General features: G+C 45.1%; 1 protein-coding gene across 8 annotated transcripts in view; it reads left to right on the top strand.

Moving 5' to 3' along the window:
* The window catches only part of Wasf3 (WASP family member 3), a 97,528-nt gene continuing 74,117 nt past the window's right edge, over positions 1–23,411 (top strand). For 7 of the 8 annotated variants that reach the window (XM_087579284.1, XM_087579280.1, XM_087579282.1 and 4 more), the window contains exon 1: positions 1–93. The gene's annotated coding sequence lies outside the window, so the exon portion shown is untranslated. 8 annotated transcript variants of the gene reach the window in all.

Here is a 23,411-nt window from a genome sequence, read left to right as displayed (position 1 = left end):
GTGGCCGCGCGGTGCCCGGCCGGGGGGCCGCGTCTGTCGCCGCTGCGCGCTGCGGTGCGGGCGGCGGGACGATGAAGCCGGGAGCGCGGCACGGTGAGTGCGGCTGTGGTCCTTCCCAGGCTCTGGGCCGACCTCCGGAGGACGCGGGGTGGGATTCCGGGGGGGTGCCGCGCTCGGGCTGCCGACCTGCCCTGGTCCCTCCCGGCCGCAGGTGGCGCCGCATCCTCCTTGCGCATCCTTCATCCCGATTGCTCCCGTCCCGCGTGCGGCCTGGCCTGCGCCGGGGTCCTGCGGGCCGCGTGCACCGAGGCTCCGGCAGCTCTCGGCCTGGTCCACGGCGCAGTCTCCGGGACAGCTCATCTTTCCCCCCTCTGGCTTTGGTACTTCCCAACAAATGCCGTTTTTTCCTCTTGGTTTGGCCTCTCTGCAGTGAAGAGCAGAGTTCTTAATTATTGAGAAACTATGCGATAGGCCTGGGATTAAAGGTAGCTTGTCATCTTCTTGGCTGATGTTTAGTGGAATAAGGAATTTTTTTTAGTCACTTAAGGGCTGGTTTTGATACGATTATCTTCTAGCAGTAATTTTCTTTTTCAAAAGCCGAAGGTTAGAAAGGGTCCGTTTTATTTCGCGTCGAAGCTCTTAAATTCAAATGCCTAAAGGGGCATGACATTTTGACTTTTAAGATTCTGAACGCACGTTTTTGTAAGGGAGGGAGGCCGACCATTTGGAATGTTTTCCATTTTGAAAGTTTGGCTTGTCTAAAACTGCGAAAATACCTGCGACTCTACAGTAAACCGAGTTCAGAGGATACTTGACTTGCTTCGCTGTCTCGTCCAGGGCAAATTCTCCTGGGCACGGGCTGTTTTTGTGTATGCTTTACCAAACTTTCCTATTCAAGCAGCGAGACAATGCGGTCAGTGGCTCTTTTCAGTCAGCCCTTTCATCTACTTGAGAGGTTAAACCGGAGCGAGCTGGTTTGACCTTTCCCAAAGGCAGTTAAAGATCCTGTCCTCTCTGCTTCCTTCCCCCAGGGTTCTAATAGCTGTCTTGTAGCGCTCAGTTTTCTGAATTTAAAAGCTCCTTTGAGTTGATTTTTAAGAAAGTTGTGCTGTTTTAGATGTTCAAAGCTCACTGGATTGTAAAGGGGACTTACCGTTTGGACCCGCATTTGTGTTACCTTTCAACAGAACCTTGTTCTAGGTCTGCCTGTAGACATTACAGCGGCACTGTGAAACTGCTTCAGAGCATTGCTTGATCTGTTTGCTTCAATTTTTTACAGTCACGTTGCCATTGATGGATGCTAGTAATTAAAAAAAAATTGAAAATAAAGCTGGAACACACTTTGCTAGGTGATTGTGCCAACAACATTGACCTCCCCCCCCCAAACTTGCTCCATCACCAGTGTGTCTGTGTAGACGTACTTTAAAGAGTTTTCATAGAAATTTGTATGTTGACAAGCAACAAGCATTTTCTTGGGGGGGGCTATTAAAATGCTTGGGTGAAAATAACTGAGAAATAAATGTGAAAAAAACTTGTCTCTGCTGTGTTCTACTGGTTTTCTGATTCCAGAAATTTCCTTTGAATGTAGGTTGTGGTTTCCCCTTGAGAGTGTCTCTAAATTGCTGTGCAGACTTCAAATTGCTTACCTTCTCAGTTTATGAAAAGTTAATTAACTTATTTTAAGCTCTTCTTTAAATTCAGTTTTTGTATGTGTGTATGTGTGTGTCTGTGTATGTGTGTGTCTGTGTATGTGTGTGTCTGTGTGTGTATGTGTGTGTATGTGTGTGTCTGTGTATGTGTGTGTCTGTGTATGTGTGTGTCTGTGTGTGTGTATGTGTGTGTCTGTGTGTGTATGTGTGTGTGTGTGTCTCTGTGTGTGTGTCTGTGTGTGTGTCTGTGTGTGTATGTGTGTGTCTGTGTGTGTCTGTGTGTGTCTGTGTGTGTCTGTGTGTGTGTATGTGTGTGTCTGTGTGTGTATGTGTGTGTGTGTGTCTCTGTGTGTGTGTCTGTGTGTGTGTCTGTGTGTGTATGTGTGTGTCTGTGTGTGTCTGTGTGTGTCTGTGTGTGTATGTGTGTGTATGTGTGTGTCTGTGTGTGTGTCTGTGTGTGTCTGTGTGTGTATGTGTGTGTCTGTATGTATGTGTGTGTATGTGTGTGTGTCTGTGTGTGTATGTTTGTGTGTCTGTGTGTGTATGTGTGTGTGTCTGTGTGTGTCTGTGTGTGTGTATGTGTGTGTGTGTACATGTGCATGTGGGTCCTCTGTCGATCTCTGACTTTCTCACGTCACAAGTTCACTCCCACTAAACTCTGCTGGTGGTTGTCAGCTCCAGCAATCCTCTGCCTCTCCTCACCCCTAGCCCGGGGGTTACAGGTGCACAACTCACTGGCTTTGTACATGGATGCTCAAGAGCCAACCTCAGGTCCTCACGTGTGTGTAGCAAGCGCTCTTACCCGCTGAGCTGTCTCCCCAGCCTAAGAGCATTTTATTTTTGTCATATTTTCTGACTTTACCTTTGGACATTTTGAACCACATGCACATTGGAAAAATTTTCTTAATATCAATATAGAGGTGCATGGGATAAAGCGTGTCAGTTTCTACCCTTCCCCCACTGTGGCTGCCCTGATGCTATTTCTTCAGGGCTAACCAAACTTAATTCTATGCGATATGTCTCTCCAGAGCTTTTTAAAAAATTATTTACTTAATGTGTATGGTGTTTTGCTTGCGTGCATGTCTGTGCACCATGTGCATGCAGTGCCCATGGAGGCCAGAAGAGGGTGTCAGATCTCCTGGAACTGGAGTTACACATGGTTTTGAGCTCACTAGTAGGTGCTGGGAACTGAACCTGAGACCTCTAGAAGAACAGCAAGTATTCTTACCCACTGAACCATCTCTCCAGCTCCGAGGTTTTCTGTTAAGGTGGCCTTCTCTATTTAAAAAGTATTAGGTAAGTGCCTACTCAATATGAAACACTGCCTCATTCACTGGGGTTGCAGACGTGAGAGATAGGAAAGTTTAAGATTTCCGTAATCTATGCTCACAGATAGTGGGACGTAGTCAGGATTGTGATGGACAAGCTTTACAAATAACCCAATGAGTTCATTTTTTTATCTTTAACCTTCAAGGATATTTTAGAGTTTGTCATACATGGTAGGGATGTACTGATAGTCAGGACAGAATCTCTCTGTTGGCTGCCAACGAGCTTACCGTGTACACATTGGTTACAGTTTGTATCCTGCCTACCCACTGACTAGAACTAGGGGGGCCGTTCTGAGATGAGAAAAGCTCCCAGGGCGAGTGAATGAAAAGTCTCTCTCAGCTGAGGGAGAACTGGATGAAGAACTCCGGAGGGTGCAGTGGAACCGCTGAAAACAAACCAGGGTAGGGCGCAAGCGCAGGGAAGTCAAGTGAGGTGGGAGAATAAACGCAGTGTGCGCCATTGCTGAGGGAAGCCGGCAGTGTGCGCCATTGCTGAGGGAAGCCGAACAGAGACGGGAGAATGAAAACCGTGCTTGCCACAGCTGATGATGGAGTTTGGACATCATGGGCAAGTAGGTAATGGTTGAAGGATTTTGAGCAAAAGGGAGACATGGTTAGACTTTCTGTTAGGAATGAACTGGAAGAGCGAAGGCTGGGAGGAGGGAGATTTGAGGAGGTAGAATTGCTAGGACTTTATCGTTAGTCGGGTGAGTGTGTGGGACGAGCTGGAAGACATCTTTTTAGAGCAGTGCTCTGTTGTCTTTGGGGGTTTGGTGATTTGGTGACAGCCCAGTCTTTCTAGACTTAGCTGCATGCCCTGGTACTCATGGAAGGGGAATGATGGGCCAGCCCTGCTTGTCGAGGCTAAGTCTCAGCTGCTGTGGGACAGGTGCTCAGTAGTGTAGGGGACAGCAGTGGGTTGCATGAGATTTAAGGAACTTTCTTATGTTTGAAAGACAGGCAGGAAGGGATAGAGAAGCAAGAAGTAACCTTGAGGCAAGCACAGAGACAGAACTGGTATCCGAGGGAGCCAGGAGATCATTTGTAACTCTGAGGGGGCAGTACATCCAGTGCTGGACACAGGAACCCTAGGCCAGTGTTGCACCAGGGTTCACTAGTGAATGGGAATCTGGAGTGTAGACTGCCTTGTTTGAACTTTGGTAGTAGATAAGAGTGGATACAGGGAGTGGGGTCAAGGATGACCTTGGTGATTTTGTTTTCCATCTGGAAGGCTCCTGGTTGGCAGAAAGAACTTGGAGGGGAGGTATTTGGGAGAGGTCTCTCTTCATAGTGACTTCAAGATGTCTGTTGGGCTCAGCCCAGAGGTGTGGTTGGTAGCACTGATGACTAGTCTCTCAAGTCTTGTTGGATGAAGGGAAGAGAGAGGAGCCAGCTACAGTAGGTGGTCCCCTAAAACTCCCAAGAACAGAGAAGAGTATGAATTCTTTTTTCCAGATGGGTGCTCTGGTACAAGAGAATTGCCTTTCTTCCTTTTTTTAAGACTTGGAGATTTAGGACAGGGTAGTCCTTATCAGAATGGATTCCAGGTTGGCCTAGTCTGTCTCTGGGCTCTTCTCTTGAGTTCTGTCTTTGTGCTTGCTTCAAGGTTAGTTCTGTTTGAGTCAGAGTCCATCCTGGGGATTCTTAAATTATTTTACTATTAATTGTATTTAATATTTTTATTTTATTAAAATTTAATTTAATTTTCATTTTAGATATGCCAAACATCTCAGGGTACATTCTCATCTTTCAGGTTGGGCTTCTGATCTGATCATCTGGGATCTATCACTTTTCAACTTTGTGCATTACCATTACTAGGCGGTACAAGCAATTAGATCTAGGACTCTGTCTGTGCTAGGCCACCACTGAGGCCTTTTAACTTACCTAGGCTGTTCACACAAAACCTAGGATGCCCTTATCTCTTGAATGGCTGGGATTGTAGGCCTACATCACCAGGCCTAGGTACTTCTTTGAAGTTTTTCTTGGGGTGCATTCTTAGGCCCCCCTCCACCACTGGCCCAGTGGAGCAGTGGTGTTGAAATTGGTCTAAAGTCTCTTCTGTCATATTACGTATTTTATGTATAAATATATCTGTGAGCAAATGTATATACACACTCATTTACCATTAATTTTGTTTTTCCTTCCTTTTCGGTGTGCTAATCTGTTGTTGTAAAATATAAAAAATAAAAAAAGTATAGGGTTGCCTTTTATCCCCCTACGTCCAACACTGCGGTGCCCCAAAAGATCTGCTAGATATCTTGGTAGAAACACATCCCAACTCCACGGCGGCCCAGTGTCTCTTACCGCCGCATACTTTCCTACACTCAAGCCGTCACATAAAAGAACACACAACACAATAATCTTTGACCCAATTGGTAAGATATAATTGACCACCTAAACATACAAAGCCCAGTACTATCCATCCCCTAAGAACATTAATAACAACCTGTAAATACACAGAGCAGAGGAATCTTAACATCTCCTGCCATATTGTCCTGCCACGGCTTCTCTCCCTGTCCCTCCTGTCTCTTCTCCCTTTCCATTCCAGTCTCCTCCTCTTCCTTCAAACTTTTCTCCCGCCCATCCTTCCATCTCATCCAATGACAGGCCTCCTTCTATCCTGTACATGCCCCTCACCTATATTTTACAAATTCAATAGGGAGAAGATTCTGGAGAAGTCACCCGAGTCCTGAGTATGTGACTAGACAGCTGTCCTTGGGACAGTGGAATTAGCTTCAAAATACAGATAACTCCAGGGCAAACCACAACACTAACCATTTTAATTGGTTACTGTGACAAATGCCTGAGGTAACCAGCTTATGAAGTGAATAAAGTGAAAAGACTTATTTTGTTTCGATTCACTGTTTTCAGTCTGTGATCAGTTCCCTCCCCCACCCCTACTCCCACCCCCACCCATGCCTTTTGTCTTCTGGCAAAGTTGTTTTACCATGATGTGAGTGACCTGCTGCTTCAACTCCAGAGAAAGAGTAGGAAGAAGAGACCAGGATCACACCTCTGGTGCCTCCAAACTTTCCACCAGGCCTCAACCGCTTCATCTTTTCCTCCCTTTCACACCTCTCTGACGCTCAAAACTTTCCCACTAGGACCTTGGAGTGTTTAGATCTTACCTAGAGCAGCAGTCCTTGCCTGTTGGAGTGCCTGTGTCTCAGGGTGTTGTAGTTAGCTACTCAGTGGCCTATTGCCATCAAGCTTCTATATATGAAGTAACCTTTACCTGGGGTGCTCAGAATCAGAAGTGCTTTGCACACACGAAGCATGAGCTACCATGGGTGTGAGACACCCAAGTACAGACCCGTGAATGTTGCATGTATATCATATGCACAGCCTCAGGTTAATCTTACATAATGTTTGTAGTAATTTTTTGCATGAGCTAAGTTTTGTGGTGGTGGGGATCTTATGTCAGATGTCAGAGCTTACAAAGTTTTGATGTTTGAATTTTTCATTTTATGATGTGTGTGGTTAGCTGATCCTGTGCCTTTGTGCGTGCGTGTGTGTGTGTGTGTGTGTGTGTGTGTGTGTGTGTGTGTGTGTGTGGCTAGAAAGGGCTTTTATCCACCAAGCTTTCTTGGTAGCCCAACGTTCTGGTCTTTGGATTAGAAGTTACACTGGTTAGTGTATGTCAACTTGACCCAGGCAGAGTCAACTGGGGTAAAGAATGTTAGTTGAAGAATTGCCTCCATCAGATTGGCCTATGGGAGTGTCTATGGGACATTTTTCTTGATCAATGATTGATAGGGGAGGGCCAAGCCCACTGCAGGTGCTGTTACCCTTGGGCTTGTGGTCCTGGACTCTATAAGAAAGCAAGTTAGCAAGCCATGGGGAGCGAGCCGGTGAGCAGTGTTTCCTGTGGTCTCTGCCTGTGTGCCTGCCTGAGGTTCCTACCCTGACTTGGCTCCATGATGGGCTGTGGTCAGGAAAGGCAAACAAACCCCTTCTCCCTGAGTTGCTTTTGCTCATGGCGCTCATCACAGCACTGGAAGGCAACCCAGACAGCTGTGTTCAGCTGTGTTCAGCCCGCGGAGAGAGGTTGCTTTCGCCTGGCAAACCGTGACTGCTTTATAGATTGTATTTCTCATTTATTTTCGTTTTCAATCTGCTTTACCTTGTGGCCTTGTGGTGCTAAATCCGCTGTCACATGAGTTTTAGTCCAAAGAGCAGGATCTGAGTTGTAACGCTGGCCCTGGACTGGCGCTTGACAGAGATGTATAATAGTCTCGATCACCCCAAAGAAAAGATTACAAAGACACAGCCTACCGTAAGAGTTAGTTAATGTAAAGGAATCGGTCAGTGGTGGCACATACCTTTAATGCTAACACCCAGGAGACAGAGGCAAGCAGATCTCTGAGTTCCAGGCCAGTCTGGTTTAGAGAGAGAGAGAGAGAGAGAGAGAGAGAGAGAGAGAGAGAGAGAGAGAGAGAGAGAGAGAGAGAGAGAGAATATGAACACACACCACCACTTGGACAGAAAAAGCCCCCTCAGGCAAGTTGTCAGTTATACTTAAAGGACCTGTTAATTAACTATCCCTTTAATATGAGATAACCTTAAAATGTTTTTATTATTATATTTACTGTGTGTGTGTGTGTGTGTGTGTGTGTGTGTGTGTGTGTGTGTGTATAGATCAGAGGATAACTTACAGCAGTTTTTGTTTTGTTTTTTTTCTTTTTCTTTTTTCTTTTTTTCGGAGCTGGGGACCGAACCCAGGGCCTTGCACTTGCTAGGCAAGCGCTGTACCACTGAGCTAAATCCCCAACCACTACAGCAGTTCTTTCCACCGTGTGCGTGTGCGTGTGCGTGTGTGTGTGTGCATGTAGATCAGAGGATAACTTACAGCAGTTCTTTCCTCCACGTGGGGCCTGGAGCAGTCTGTCAGGCTTGGTGGTAACTAACACTTTTACCCATGGAGCCCGCTTACTGCCCCTGAGATACTGGCTTTCATACCCAGAACCCTTTCCTACTGCAGATCCTTATAGAGTCCCCACTGCTAGGCTCTTTTGCTTTTCTGAGTTAGAACTCACAGTGTGTCTTCTTTCCTTCTTTATCTACCGTTTTATTCTGCTTCTCTGACCCCTTCACTTAAACAACAAACAAACCCATCCTCCAAACCAAAACAACTACCACCACAACCACCACCATCTCTAACTCAACCCTAATAAGATTGACTTCGGGTCTCCTTCTGTGTGACATTAAATTCCCTCATTATGATACTGAGAAGCCGCATAAGGGACCCTGAGTTCCCCAGGGCAATGGAGTTCTGGACACGGTTGCTGGGATTTCCAGGTTTTTGTGTCTCTGAATGAGAAATGAACTGGGCAGAGGCGTGTGTCCATGATAAAGCTAGAGACGCCTCAGGAAAGGAGACAGTAGGGTGCAGAACTGAGCAGGGAGAGAGGCTTGCTTGTCTGAGAGGATCCAGGAGGTTCTGCTGTGCTTCATGGCTTTCTGGCAGGGTCTGTCACTCACTGGCATGGCTGGATCAAGCATCTTCTCTGCCAGCTCATTTTTTTTTTTTTCGGAGCTGGGGACCAAACTCAAGGCCTTACGCTTGCTAGGCAAGCGCTCTACCACTGAGCTAAATCCCCAACCCCTCTCATTTTTCTTGAATGTTAATTTTGCAGTCTTTGTGTGAGGCAGGGACTTCACTCTTGGCCCTACTCCCCTGCCTCAGTAACACCACCAAGCCTGGGTTCTTGGTTTTTAACTTAAAACTAAAAGCGGCAGAACTCCACCCCCACTCCCAATTCCCTACCATCTGACATCTGGTTTTCATGATATATCGTAACACCATTTCTCAAGACTTCTCTATAGTCGCACCATTCTTTGAAGTATTCTGATTATTAAAATATTACTTTCGCTTCAAAGTCGAAATTGTAGTTTTCAGCAGTTTCAAGGTTTGTCCGTGATAATGATAAATCCATACCCGAGCTGTACTTAAAATTTTTATGACTTCTCTGCTGTTTGTGTCTTACATAAGCTTAATAAAAACATGTCCAATTTTGACATGTCCAGTTCTTTCTGTAATTCCTCAAACCAAAGCAAACATACACACAGAGAACAACAAAAGCTCTCCCTGCCCCACGAGGGAAGGATAAAATGGGGAGGGAGTGGACAGGGCTTACACATTGTTATAGTTAGCTTCAGCTGTCATCTTCACACAGCCCAGAGTCACTTGGGCGGAGGAACCCTCAGCTGAGGAATCACCTCTATCAGATTGGCCTGTGAGCATGACCTGTGGGGGCATTTTTTGATTACTAATTGGTGTCGGAGGACCCAGCCCACTGTGGGCGGTGCCATCCCTAGGCACGGGTCCTGGGCTGTATAGGGAAGGTAGCCGACCATGAGCCTGAGAGCAAGCCTGAGAGCAACATAGCATTCTAAGTTGGTGTTTGCTTTAGTTCCTGCTTCGTGATCCCCCTCAGCTCCCCTCAGTGATACACTGTAACCTGTAAGTCAAATAAGCCTGCTCCTCGCCAAGTTGCTTTTGTTTGTGCATTTATCACAGCAGCAGAAAGCCAACTAGGAGAGGCAGTAATGTGGTGAGGACAGCTCAGCGTATTTATTGTTAACTGTGTTCCACCAGGAGGCATTCAGACGCTCATGGTTTTACTCTTTGGCTGTTTGGTGTCTAACGACTGTCGTCAGACTTAACTCAGACAAACCATCTTACCCTGCATTTCGATATACTCAGAATGCTTTCTCTTTTTGGACGAAGAACTTAGGTCTGCTTGCAGGCAAGTTAAAGTTACGAGTTGTGTTTAAGTGGGTTGTCTGAGACGCCTATGCTTTTATTGGCCGTAACTGGGGGAGGTCTTTAAGTGAGGATCTGAGTGAGCTCATAGGAAGTACCCATAACACTGAAGAGCTAAAATGTGAATTCTGAGAATCGTTAATCTATGGGGACTGAGAGTGAAGCACTAAGACCTGTTCCTCCGGTATGTTACATCATGGCCAGCATTTTAGATGGTAGAGCTAACAGCTCCAGGAACTTTGAGCAGTCAGTGACCGGGGGCGGGGGTGGGGTAGAAATCTGTGAGTGGAGGACCGTGTGGCAGCACAGCTGGCATCTCTAGTGGGCTCTGTGGATGCCCTGGAGTCGACCTCTTCACACCCTACATCTCGCTTTCTGCAGGAGCTGGGGTCCTGGGTGATTTAGCTGGTGGCTGGGGAAAGGCCAGCGCCTACAGAGAGCTCTAGGAGCATAGCACATGGCACCTCTCAAATTGCTGGCTGTGCTAACCAGCATGTGGCGTCATTTAGCCTGCCGCAGACTAGAAGATGCAGTGTAGCTAGGAACCCCCAGAGAAGAGTCAACATCACCAGCTGTTGCCCGGGGCTGACCTAAAAGTGGCAGTTTGCATCCTGGTGGCTTTAGTGACGGGAACAAAGCTCACCTTCATGCTGTAGTTTGCACCATTCGTAAAGACCATACCAATTGCCTTTAAAAAAAATAGTCCTCGATTTTACATTGTATATCCTTCAAACTGTCACTCAGCAACAAAGTTCAAATGGAGTGTGTGTGTGTGTGTGTGTGTGTGTGTGTAAGACGTTTATAGGACTCGTGTCACTGTTTCTCAGCTTCAGGGTAAGGGGCACATAATTTTGAGCTGCTCGTTAAAGGCAGCTTTAGAGAGCAAGGAGGGATGTGTCATTCATTCAGAGTGTGCTTCTCACCGTGCACTACAGCCCAGGTTGGACTATTCATTATTTTTCTGGTTTTTGTCAACCTGACAAAAGCTAAAGTTATGTGGGAAGAGGGAACTTCAACTGAAAAATCGCCTCTTTCAGGTTGGCATTTTCTTGATTAATGGCTGACTGACATGGGAGGGCCCACACTACTATGGGAGGTGCCACCCTCTGTGCAGGTGGTCCTGGGTACCCTAGGAAAGCAGACTGAGCCAGCCATGGGAGCGAGCCAGTAAGCAGTGTTTCTCTAAGGCTTCTGCATCAGTTCCTGCCTCCAGGTTCCCGCCCTGACTTCCTCCATGATGGACTGTGGTTGAAAGTGTAAGGGGATTAAAATAAATAATATCCTGCCTGAGTTGCTTTTGGTCAGAAGGTTTCATGGCAGCCACACAAAGCGAATCAGGACAGTTGGTCAGCTGCATCCTGGGAGCCACACCCACACTGTTAAGGAGATTGTGTTGGTACACACACATCTCTATTTGTCTCTGCCTTAGGGCAGCTCGGTAGAACGAGGTAGAGCTCAGTGGTGGCAGTGGAAAGTGTGTCACCTGCAAAGAAGGGAATGTTCAGTGTCTGGTGCTTTACAGCCAAAGCACTACCCCTCTCCCCACCCCCAATTTCAGAGGATCAACTTCGTACCGTTCTAATGGGATCTGTGCTTTCTCACTGGGGAGAGAGATAATAGGCAACTTATAAATATGTATTGTACGGATGCTCTAAGAAAGAGAAGCAGTGAGGGCAGAGATTACCTGGTTTTCACGCAGTGGTCAGGGAAGGACTAAGTGAGACGTAAGCCAAGGGGTGAATGAAAGCGAAGGAGGGAGCCAGCCAGCCGGCCACTTTGGGAAAGAGCTAACTAAGATAAATGACTACAACTGTTCCCAAGATGTCTGGAGATACACATGCCTGTAGTGGGAATTAATTATAACTGCAGGGAGGGCAGTCTAGGACCGGGTAGACTGTGATACTTTGTATCCTGAAGTGGGGAGGGTGTGTGTGTGTGTGTGTGTGTGTGTGTGTGTGTGTGTGTGTGTTTGTTTCATGTCTGTGAGTACACTGTTGCTATCTTCAGACCCACCAGAAGAGGGCATCAGATCTCATTACAGATGGTTGTGAGCCACCATGATGTTCCTGGGAATTGAACTCAGGACCTCTAGAAGAGCAGTCAGTGCTCTTAACCACTGAGTCATCTCTCCAGCCCCAAGTAGGAGGTTTTTACAAGGTTTTGAGCAGGGAAGGAATTGGTGTCATTTGTGATGGAACCCTGCAGCTGCTATTCAGGGAACAGCTTGTAGGGGAGCAGTAGAGGCAAGTGTGTGCATGCAAAGCCTCACTAGGTTCTGCAGCTGCTGGATGACTTTCCTTGAGGATCCGATGGTGTGATGGAAAAGGGAAGGGATCCCTGCAGTGTGTTGCCATAGGTGGAGAAGCAAAATGGCCTCAGAGGTGCCGATCAAGGATACTTCTGTACCCACATTCTTCAGTTCTTGGAAGGATTGGTTTCCCACAAGCGTTTCTCCCAACTGTGAAAAGAGGCACTGAGCTGCATTTTGAGAGGTTCTGACAGGGCATAGGTGGCTTAGTTTTTAGATCAGTGGCTGTGCCATTGGTGGCTGTCTGGACCATGTGTGGGAGTGAGGATGGTGCCGTGGTCACTGAAAGGAGGAGTGACATTTGCTTTCTTTGCAGAGAATGGGGCCACAGTAATTTTGACTTGGGAAAAATAGTCTCCCAGAGCTATAAAAAGTCAGTAATTTGTCGAGAGCATATTGTGGGGAACTGCTATTTTCATATGTACCCAGCAGTATGAATTAGTTGTAAAATGCGCCTCTGTGTAATTAAACAAATTGCCGTGCTCTCTGAAGTTATGGATAAGACCCAATTAAACTTGGGAAGATGCCTAAAGAAATTACCTTTCTTTCCACGTAGGTGACATTAAGCCATTTGGATAATGATTAGTTGGAAAAAAATGTGAATTTCAAAATAATTGTGGAAGAGGTCCTTTCTGTTTCCCTGTAACTCGGTATTGATATCATTAGAAACTTTTTTTTTAGTTTGTATAGTTTAGGTTAAAAATGAAATAAAGAAAGTAAACCCACAAATTGTAGAATTTTTTATAAACATATTCTCTACAGTGACTGGAACTATATTTAGTAAGAGTTTGAATGACACAATTAATATATTTCTTTGACATGTCCAGATGTTGCTCTTAATGGCTGTGAATACATATTCTTTAAAGTTCACAGGGACAGTCACACAAGCTCCCAGCTTGTTGGGACAACAGAAAATCTCAGCAGATGCTGGAGGATTCAGATAAAACAGAATGTTGTTCTTTAAATTAAACAAAAATCAGAAGCCAAATATATTCAGAAAATTATTCTCTTAAGTAACTCATGTTCAGAGAAAATGTTGTTATGATAGGAATTACCAAGTTTTAGAAATAGTTTGATTAGATTTAATATAAAAAATAATGTGAGGAATTGGAGTACAGCTAAAATTATACCCAGAGGAACATTCTTAGCCATAAACATGTACATTAGGAAAGGGAAACCTGGAAATGCTTAGTGCTCTGAGCGTTCATTAAGTGTTAGCGATTGAGGATACTTGTGTGTGAGCACACTCATGAGCGAGCATGTGTGTTTTCTTTCATTCTGTCTCATGCTTGACTAAAGTCACATCAAGAAAGAATTCATCTGTTCCTGTTTACTCAAGATACTTAATATATTAAAACTGTATGTGTGTGCATGTGTGTGTGTGTGTGTGTGTGTGTGTGTGTGTGTGTGTGTGTGTGTGCATATGGATGCAGGTTCACGTGGAGGCCAGAAGAGGGCACCAAATTCTCTGGAGCTGGAGTTACAGGGGGATATGAATGGGCTACCCAATATGGTCACTGGGAATTGAACTCAGGTCCTCTGGAAGAGCAGTCAGTGCTCTTAACCACTGAGCTAATCTCTCCAGCCTCCTCAAGAGATTTTTTGGTTGTCGTTGTGATTGAGGTGAGGGGTGTTGAATTCTATAAAAAACTTCATCACCTTCTCTGCAGGTAACCATATAATTCTTCTCATTTGACTTAATTAGTTTGGTGAATTATCTTGCTACAGTTGACAATAGTGGAACATTGTTACATTCCTGGTATGAACCCATGATGTGGTGGTGTTGCGGTTTCTCATATTTTTCTGTTTCTTACCCATTAATTGGTTCATAGGTTTGATTAGCTTTTCATCCAGTGGAAGCAGGTATTTCAGTCTGTAAGTAGTCATTATTTATTTCAATAGTTTTGTCTTGATTTTTATTTTATCTGATGTTATTAAAACATATTTCCATTTACCTAATAAATTTTTGTCCACTCTTTAACCTTTTTGAATATGCATTTGAGTTTCCTGTCAATGCACTAATTATTCTGCATCTTAAGCATGACTCGTATAGTCAAAATAATTAAGCTTTGCTCCAAACAATTTGAAAATAATTTTTCAGTCAACAGGCTAGTTAGGGTCACTTACGTTAATTGCTGTTAACTGTGTTTGTTTTCAATTCTGTCACTGTTATAATTCTGTCTCTATTTTATTTCACTTTATTTACATAGTCATTCACTGTTAGGTTCGTTTCATTGATCGAAGTCTTTTGATGTCAGGAAATACTTTATTATCGTAATGATTACCTTTGAAATAACAACCTCGGAAGCACCTTAATGCCCTGCTTGTTTTAACCTGCCCGTTTAGACTAGCATCCCTTTGTTCTTATCTATTACATACATGATACCGGTGACCTCACTGTGTTCTCCTCTCTTGACACTTTGCTGTCAATATCTTGGTTGTATTCCCCATAGTTAGGGCACAGGAAGTTTACCTGCCGCACATATCTGTATATGTACATGGCTGTTTGCATGCATGTATGTATGTACACTACCTGCATTCAGTACCAGTGGAGGCCATAAAGGGCATCGGGTGCCCTGGAGCTGGAATATGGGATAGTTATGGACTGCCATGTGGGTTCTCTGGAAGAGCGCCCAGTGCCTCTAACCACCGAGCCATCTCTTCAGCTTCATACCTGTTGTCTTTCTCTCCAGGACTCCAGTATTTTTTTTTCTTTTCATTCTTCAACTAGGTACACAAAATGCTGACTTCTTTGTTCTTTCAGTCTGGTTGCTTTGGCAACCCCTCAGCTAGAAAACCTTCGAGCTCTGATGCATCTGTTGAGCATAAGAAGCCACTTCTTGCTGGCGTATCTACAATGGTATTAGTTGTGTACCTTTTGGGGGATAACTGAGAACATGTCATTGAAGTAATTGATGTTGTCTTTGGCCCAAGTGATGTACCTGGGCTTGAGAAGCATGGTTGACCCCCAGGAGGGATGATGTGTAAGTACTTTGAGTCTGCTTGTTCAGATGTATGTGTCTGTATTTAAACGGCCTTGCAGGAAGCCCGGCTGGCTAGCTGTAGTTTCATTTATTTTCCTTACATTTGTTTTGGTAATGATTTTCTCCTTCTGTGCTGCTTTGTTAAGTCTGACTCCAGCCTTCTTTCTCTCCTTTCATCTTTCTCTCTGCGGGCCTGAGGATATCTCCTGTACTCTGCCAATGTCCCTTTCTGGACTTGGGGTTTATAGCTCACCGGGGTACATTTTGAAGTTGTTTGCCCTCGGTGCTCCTGTTTGGCTCTTTAAACAGTCATCTCATGACTTTCATTTTCAGAAAGTCACATCGGAGTATCATTTAAATATTTTGATGTTTTGAACCTTTTACTTCCAAGTTTTATATATGTGTATCTTGAAAGTGCGGTGTTTCCGGTTAGAGCTAACATTTGGCTCTCTCTGTGCCTTAGCATGTTTCTCTTTGACTTAATGTAGCTCATTATTCCATATAAGCAGAACTCTCTTCTTTCCTCCTTTCTTCCCTAAAAATATCTCCTCATTTAATGATCTTCATTAAATTGCCATTTGACTCTCTTCAATGCCTATGGGCATTGAATTTAACATTTGATTTACTATAATTTTATTTACTTAATTTATTGATTCAAAGCTTTCTGTTTCCCGTCCCTTCTCCCCCTGTCTTAGGGTTTCTACTGCTGTGACAGAGCACTGTGACCGAGCACTGTGACTGAAAAGCAAGTTGGGGAGGAAAGGGTTCATTTGGCTCACACTTCCACATTACTGATCATTGCAGGAAGTCAGGACAGGAACTCAAACAGGACAGGAACCTGGAGGCAGGAGCTGGGGCAGAGGGCATGGAGTGGTGCTGCCAACTGGCTTGTTCTCCATAACTTGCTCAGCCTGCTTTCTTAAAGAACTCAGGACCACCAGGATGGCCCCACCCACAGTGGACTGGGCCTTCCCCCAGTCACTGTTGGGTCTGAGAACTTGGGAATAATCCACTATGAAAACCAAGTTTGAGCCAATGAAAGTTTCTTTATTGAAAATGTTGATATATCCGGGAGATGGCTGGATTCTGGATACCATATCAGCTGGCTTCGTAAGTCCCTGCTGCGTTCACATCTTCCCTAGTCTTCACTTCATTGAAAGAGGCGTGACAGAGAACTTCTCCTGGACCCTGCTGGTCCTGGTCACCCTTGCTGACTCGTGTTGATCTCGTGGAGGCCTAGGTCGTGTCACCGCTGTTGATTCTGTTTGTTGTCCTGATACTACTGAACTGGACTGCTGGTGTATTCATGAAGTGTTTGCAAATAGATTGAGCTGCGGCTGCTGACCTGTGAGCTGAACTCTGATTTTCTGACAATGCAGATTGGCTTTGCTCCAGAGAACCATTTCTAAACAGGTCCATTCCCCTGCATCCTAATAACCTTTGCTCTCCACTACCTCTGCTGGGTGGTAGGTTAGAAGGGAGGTTAAAGCATTTAAGAGCCCATATTAAAAGTAGGTTTTGAAAAATCAAAGTCTACAAAACTCATTTCTTATTATTGTGTGTGTACATCACAGCAAGAATATGGACACTGGAAGACAAACTTTGTGAGACCCGTTCTCCTTCTAACTGAGGTGGAAGTTCAGGGGTTAACCGTAGGACTTGAGGGTAATGCAAGGGGTTATTCTCTTTTATGTGTGAGAGATGAGTTAAATGTTCTTTATCTGATATACCTAAACCACTCAAAAATATCTTTTAGTAGTGAAAAGTGATGTCCTTTGAAAGTTATGATCTGAGTTCTGGCATATGGCTTAGATTAGGTTCTCACTGAAAGTCACGGGATATTTGTCTGGTAGTAAGTCAGGGGCTGTGAACCAATGTGTAGCTCTTTAAAGATACCAGATCTGCTTTCTCCCCTCCTGATCCTGGAGAAGATCGTTTTTGACCTGGGATGTACTTTTGGGATTCTCCAAATGTTCAGTTCATCCCTGTGTCCTCTCCATGTAATACTCCTGTTCTCATGGAATCTGTGTAAGGATCCAGGGCCTTGACCATCTTCTGCCTAGACATGGAGGTTGGGTCCAGGCTCATGCTTGCCTCCTTGTCCACAGGGTGACACCAGGCACATTTCTGAACAAAAATCGTCTTGCTCTTTTCAACATCATCCATTTTTAACTCTCTCCCCTCACCAACACCATGCCTGTTATGTCTGGGAGCTGACTGTCCTACTCTCTGATTTGAGTTTTCTTGTGCATCTCTTCAGTTTTCTGTGTGTGACGAGATGACACATTAGTCACGAAGGTGAGTGGCAAGGTGACCTCGCTGTCTGCAGTCCAGTGTGATTCTCCTGTCTCCACACTCACTGTCACCAGTCTCACTTCCTCCCACCTCACTGCCCGGGGTGCAGCCCTCCCTCCCATTGCAGCGCTGACAGAGCTGGCAGGGGCAGGCACTTCTGTCCAACTCCTGAACCTCAGCACTAAGTGTAATTTTAGTTATAGTACATCCCCCCTTTTGTAAATTCTTTGTGTCCCATCAAGGAGGGTTACTTTGTTTTTATTACTTTGTTTAAAATTGATTTTGCAAAGGTTTTCATTTTATTATTTATGTTCGTTCCTGAGTATGGGTATGTCCACGGAGGCTAGCGGCAGGCATCGGGGCCCCTGGAGCTGGAGTTTCAGGCAATTGTGAGCCTCCTGACAGGTCCTAAGGACCAATCTCAGGTCCTCTATAAGAGCAGTAAGTGCTCTTTACCACTGAGCCTTCTCTCCATCCCCAGAATTATTATTATTATTAATAATTATTATTATTATAAAAATAATACAAAATGCAAATATGATACAAAAACACAAAAGTTCTCACTGTCAGGAGAGATAGCAAAGAAGCTCAGAAAACCCCAGCCTAGTGTTTCCCTGAGGGACAGGCGACTCCGAGGTGCAGCAGTTCAACCTGCGGGGTTGACCTGGGAAAAGCCTGGGGACTGTAAAGACCAAGTCATTGTGTGGTCTTCTTCTCCTCCTCCTCCTCCTCTTTTTCTTCCTCTTCTTCCTCCTCCTCCTCTTCCTCTTCCTCCTTTTCTTCTTCCTCTTCCTCTTCCCCCTCTTCCTCCTCTTCCTCTTCCTCCTCCTCCTCTTCCTCCTCCTCCTTTTCTTCTCCCTCTTCCTCCTCCTCCTCTTCCTCTTCCTCCTTTTCTTCTTCCTCTTCCTCTTCCCCCTCTTCCTCCTCTTCCTCTTCCTCCTTTTCTTCTTCCTCTTTTCCTCCTTCGCTTCCTCATCTTCTTCCTCCTCTTCCTTCCCTTTCTCTTCCTCCTCCTCTTCCTCCTCCTCTTCCTCCTCCTCCTTTTCTTCTCCCCCCTCTTCCTCCTCTTCCTCCCCTTCCTCCTCTTCCTCCTCCCCTTTCTCTTCGTCTTCCTCCTTTTCTTCTTCCTCTTCCTCCTTTTCTTCTTCCTCTTCCTCTTCCTCCTCCTTTTCTTCTTATCATCATCTCACTGACCATACTTCATTCTGTCTAAAGTCGCAATTATAGATGTATTGGTTTTGTCGTTGAGGTAGTCAGTCAGTTGTGATGAGGGAGTGTTTGCTCTGGCTCAGTGTTTTACAAGTTCCCACCTGTGACAGGTTCACTTGTTGCTTTGGGCCTGTAAAGCAGCAGTGCATTATGGGAGAATGTGTGGTTGAGCAAAGCCACTCATAGACAGAAAGCAGAGAGAGGGGTGGGGAGGGGCAGAAGGGGGAACTGACCGTAATCTCCTTCTAGGGCATGCCTTTGGAGCGCCCTACCATTTCCCACCTAGAAAGTTCCATCATTTCAGAACGTTACCACCTCCTGGACCAAGCCTGACCTTTGGAGAAGAACATTGTTATATCCAACCACAGCGGTGAGTGAGTTTAGTGTTGGATCATTAAATAGCTTTCCAGTGCAATGGTCTTCACCACGACCGTGCTCTCCCATTGGACATTTTGCATTTTCTTTAAATTATTCTCCTATGCGCCCTATGTAGGATGACTTCCCTCTCCTTCCCACAGAGCCTTTATCATCAGTTGAAGGCACTGGCTTTGCTGTGTGCCTTGTTGGCCTGTGATTCAGAGGCCGCCCGGTTCAGTCACACTGCCAAAGCCAGGCAGGCCGTAGCAGGAGTCAGAGCTGAGGGTGTCCTGAGAGCAGCCCAGGGAGACTTGAATGAGGAGGCAAAGCCGGCACAGAGACGGCCTCTGCTCAGTCTGAGCGAATGTTTGTTCTTCCCGCTTTGAGCAAATGTTTGTTCTTCCTGCTTTGGGCTGTACCTTAGCCTTAGCCTCTTAAGATGGCACATTTTTGCCTGATGTTTATCCAGTCCCTCAGTTTTTACCTGGTTCTCTCTTCATCCTGTAAGACACGTACTCGGTTTTACAAGATTATCGTTGTCTAGCAAGTATTGTAATTAAAAAATTCCTTCTAGATCCATTGTTTCCCCTCTTGTTTTAGGTTAGTTTAGATTTACAAGCACCAGTAATTGAAGAGAATGCTGGGCCACGGCGAGTTTTCTTCACAGCGCATAGTTTCACACCTGTGTCCACTTTAAGGAACCATTTCTTCACGACTCTGCCTTCCTTCACGTGTTTGCCCCAGCCGAACCCCATCCAACCGACTTCCCAAAGAACCCTTAAGTTTCCACTTTAGTTCTCCATTTTTCTTTTATAGTTTTCTTTTGTTTTCTGTAGTAATCTCAAAGTTAGCCTGTCTGGTTCATAGAAGAAAGAGACACTAGGAGAAACGTTCTCTCTGCCATGAATTCTTAGGGCACTGTCTGGATTCTAGGTCTGGTTACTGGGTTTTAAACTTAAGTGTGACATTGGCTCTGCAAACAAACAAACAAACAAACAAACACATTTAGATTCAGGCTTTCTATTAGATTTGATGGACTTTGAAGACTTCCTTTGCAGTGGGATTTTTTTTTCTTTTTTGTCTGTATTTTCACTAAAGTTATTATAAACATTCTCAAAAATCTACAAGGACAGCAGTCATCCTGCTTGCAAGATTGCAAACAACTGAGCTCCTTGGCTGTTGGAAAACTAACTGTGAATAATAAAAGGACATTATCTCGTCAGTCTAATTAAGAATTGAATGAGAATGTTTGTAGCTGCCGAAGATGACCTCCCTATCGAGGGAGAGGCGTCAGAAACTGTCTTGGCAAGATCTTCTCCTTCCTGCTCTTCCTCTGAACCGGTTGGTGTTTGGAGAGGAAGCATATTGTGGAGATTTTCAGAGTTCTTCAGAATCAGGGTGAAGGAGGCTCTCATCTCTGAAGTATGCTACATGATTGGGCGTCCCCAGTAGAAGGAAGGGCTTGAATTCTCTTCTCAGTGTAGCGGTTGGCATCTGTGGTTGGAGCAAGCTCCTGCCTCCTCCCAAGCTCCAACTGAACGGTTGGTTTACTGAAGACAGGCAAGGCTGTGGTAGTTTGCAAAAGCCCAACTGTGGACCTCAAGGGCAGATCAAATCGGGGCCTCGCGGGATTCTGTGAGAGATTTGAAAACAATGGAGCAAATGAGGAGAGAAAATTGACCTTCATCTGCTGGTGAATAGCTGCAGCTTTTAACTGAAATGACCTTTTAAAAAAATGAGGTTTGGTGGGTTTTTTTTTCTCCCTTTTGGAAAATTGTTTTGAGGATTTCTTAAAATGACCACAGGACTTAAATTTTTTTTCTTAAGGTTTAACCATAATGTAGTATTCCATTCATGATAATATTCTAAGGGAGAGGTTTTAAAGTTGTTTGGGGACACTGGACAGCCATTGAAGAATTCTAAGTAACATTCACAAATGGGAGTGTGATGGTCAGATGGACTGATGAACATGGCCATGATTAAAATTAGCAAAGTGAGAGAAGGGAGTTTAAAATATATATCATTATAATACATTATTAAATTATTAAATGTGGCACAGCAATCTATCTGTTTGTCTGTCTGTCTACCTATCTGTCTATCTACACACACACACACACAGAGAGAGAGAGAGAGAGAGAGAGAGAGAGAGAGAGAGAGAGAGAGAGAGAGAAATAGTCCTGGAGGGTAAGTGTGAAAGGTTGAAAGCAGGGTCAGTTTAGTGATCCCTCCAGTGTTTATTTTGCCCTAAGTAGGAGTGAACTGCTGAGGGAGGGTCTCTTGATGGCACTGTATGTTTTTATTGTTCACAGCATATGTTATAGCAATATAAAACCAGACTTGCCCATTGTATTGTACTGTGTGCCACTGGCTTCCATTTTCCAATGTTACATGAAGCTGGACTGTTTTTAAATATCTATTTTCCAAATAATCAGTAGGTGTATATTTGACTTAATTAGTTATTGAGACAGGGTCCTCATAGCAGTCTTGACTGGAATCCACAGAGATTTGCCCGCCTTTACCTCTTGAGAATTGGGATTAAAAGTATAGACCACCATGTCCAACAGGTACTGACTTTTTTTTTTTTTTTGAGATAGTGTGTCTTGTAGCCCAGACTACCCTGAAACTGCTGGCCTCCTGCTCCTCCTGCCACCCTGAAGTGCTGGGCTTGTAGGCACAACTAGACATAGCCTGTTAGGTAGATGGTTACTTGGTTTCTTCTCGCTTTTGCTGGCTAGATCTGTGAGCAATACTAAGCCTCTGGTTTGGGAGAATCATCATGGAGGCAGTTTATTAGTTCTGCTAGGAACTTGTGGTGCTATTCATGGTTAATCTCAGGATTGACAACTTCCTGCTTTGAAACAAGGGAGGGCAAACCAAAGCCCCCTCTCCCGCTCAGTGACATACTTCCTCCCCAAAGAGTGCTGACTGCTGGACTTGTGGGGGACATTCTTACTTAAACCACCACGTGGTCCCTGACCAGGGTGTTCTGTTAGGAAATGTCTGGATTGATCAGTGTCAAATTTCACTACAAATAGAGCTCAGGAGAAAGGGATCACTTGTGTGGACAAGCAGTGAGTCCCCTACTGTGGAGGAGAGATTTGGCTTGCTCTGGCATCCACAATAGATGCATGTGTGAGATATCTTGCTCTTTGGGGTGTTGTAGAACAGTAAGAATAAAAAGGATCACCTCAATGATTCGTTAGACTGGCTTTGTCAGTGTCTGCTCAGTCACGTGTGGCCTTTTCCTTGCGTATGTCTGCCGAGCCACTGTAGGATCTGCAGAGCTGAGGCCTGGCTGCGCTCTTATAAGGCACTTCTCCAGGTTCTTATAACATAGAATGAAATGCCAGATATGCTTCCAGTTTTATTTATAAGCAGCTAGTTAGCGAGTAACTACTGTCTGCCACAGACCGCTTTGGGCACTGGAGACATGTGACCGAGCAAACTATTAACAAGTTCCTGCCCCATCCGGCCCTGCTCAGCAGTCAGAGCGGAAGTCTCAAGGGAGAACCGGGCAGAAGAGGTGGGCAGGCTAAGTGTGCAGGCCCTGCAGAGCGGAAGCTCACAGGTGGCAGTGGAGGGAGAGGGACGTTCTCCTGAGACAGTAAGGAGGCCTGGGGTGGCAGTTTTCATTGGAGTGGGGTTAGAGCAGGTGATGTTTAAGCAGTGCTGTGAAGAAGTGGGATGGGGGCCTGGGAAGAAAATTCCAAGGAAGACTGCATCGAAATCCAAGTCCTCACTCAGGGGGTTGCAGCCTGTGGGTGGGAAGATCTGTGGAAGGCTGAGGTAGAATGAACACAGACGGATGGATGGACAGAGGGATGGACACACACACCAGAGAATGGAGAGGGAAGGAGTGGGTTGGGTGGTTCCCATCAGTCACGGGAGAGTGCTTTCTTCTGACACAGTTGCTAAGACTTTTGTGTGGGATGGAGATCAGCCTGTTGGGGGCAAAAGAAAAAAAAAACCAGAAAACCAGGTGGGATGCTCAGGCTGGGCCGGAAGCAGCAGGGTGAGACAGAGAAGCTTTGTCAGGGTGACTGAGGATCTGAGGTGCATGGAAATATCACTGTGAAATGCACTGTTATGCATGCGGTGTGCTAATAAACAATTCTAGTCATAAAGAGAATTATATAAAATGTAAATCTCAAAGCTCACAAAATATATAAGTATTGCACAATATTTGTAGATCTGGTATAATTTGCCTTAATTTTTTGACTTTGTATATCTAGTTACATCTGAGGTTATTAACAGGGAAACATGTCAGTTGTAATGATTGAAGTAAGTTAAGGCCCTGACGTTCACCAATGGCAGAATATAACAATTTATGCTCTGTTAAGTGGGAAATGGAAGGCGCTCCCGCCTTCCATCACTGTGCTATTTTCTTCTCATCTTGCACTCCCCCCCTTCGGCGAGCTCCTCTCCTGCGGGCCTCATCTAGACCTTTGATTGCAGCCAAGTCTGTTGATTTGCAGCTTTGGTTCAGCTCAGGCTCTGCATTTTGTAGGACATTGC

The sequence above is a fragment of the Rattus norvegicus genome, chromosome 12 (genome assembly GCF_021556685.1).
Source record: "Rattus norvegicus strain SHRSP/BbbUtx chromosome 12, alternate assembly SHRSP_T2T, whole genome shotgun sequence".
NCBI lineage: Eukaryota > Metazoa > Chordata > Mammalia > Rodentia > Muridae > Rattus > Rattus norvegicus.
The sequence above is the reverse complement of the archived record's forward strand: the minus strand, read 5'-3'. Positions and strand labels throughout refer to the sequence as shown.